An 835-nucleotide genomic window follows, 5' to 3' on the forward strand; every position below is an offset into this window, starting at 1 on the left:
ATACTATTAAAACTTATGAGCAAGTTTGCTGCAATGATGTTCCACATATATGGTTTGCAGCTCCATCAATTAAATTTGGTGTCAACTTTGTGTACAATTCTGCGACTTATAGTTTCACCTAGTTATTATGTGATGGATTTAGAGGGATGGAGGTAAGGTTTGGCCAAGTTAATTTGAGAAACTAAGATGCCGAATAGGTTCTTACTATATCACACATCAATGGTCCTAGTTCTTGCAATCGTACTTTTGCAATTGACATTTGACATAAAATGTACAACCTCAACGAGTCCTTTCTTTAACAGATTGATGAGTCTTTTTGGTGCAGGCTAATTTGGAAAAGAAGCCAATTCAAGCTGTAATTGAGTAACAAATGAGGTCATGTTTTTCATATGTAGTTGACGAACTTATGTGTTATTAGATGTGCTCTTCCTGCTTTGTTGTATTCAAATTAGACGGATTTGTATACAAAGTACATGTGATTTATTAAAACTATGATTAATGTAACCTATTTTCTTGATTTGTTGTGAAATAGATCAATTATGCAAAATGTATTTCTATCCGTTTTATTTTTTTTGTTCACCCAATTCTATTTTCCTGACGGTTCTGTCCCGACACGGATTTACATTCCCTGACGGCCACCCGACAGGAATAGGTTTCCTGTCGGTCTCCCGATAGGCATTTTCTCCTATCCCTGTCAAGCTATGGCTGACGGGTATTCCTGTCGGTTGGCCGACAGGAAATACTATTCCTGATGGTTTTCCTTATTTTCCTGTCGGTTTCTGACCCACAGAAATATTTGCGTTTTTGGTAGTGACATAATCCTGGCTTGGATGCC

At 37.4% G+C, this 835-nt stretch overlaps 1 long non-coding RNA gene across 1 annotated transcript in view; it reads left to right on the forward strand.

Moving 5' to 3' along the window:
* LOC119273642 overlaps positions 1-437 on the forward strand; it is a 2,742-nt gene extending 2,305 nt beyond the window's left edge. The window contains exon 5 of the long non-coding RNA XR_005134931.1: positions 326-437. This is a non-coding gene — a long non-coding RNA (uncharacterized LOC119273642). The remainder of the gene's footprint in view (positions 1-325) is intronic.
* Positions 438-835: the final 398 nt, after the last annotated feature.

This window comes from Triticum dicoccoides, chromosome 3A (assembly GCF_002162155.2).
Source record: "Triticum dicoccoides isolate Atlit2015 ecotype Zavitan chromosome 3A, WEW_v2.0, whole genome shotgun sequence".
In the NCBI taxonomy this organism is placed as follows: Eukaryota; Viridiplantae; Streptophyta; class Magnoliopsida; order Poales; family Poaceae; genus Triticum; species Triticum dicoccoides.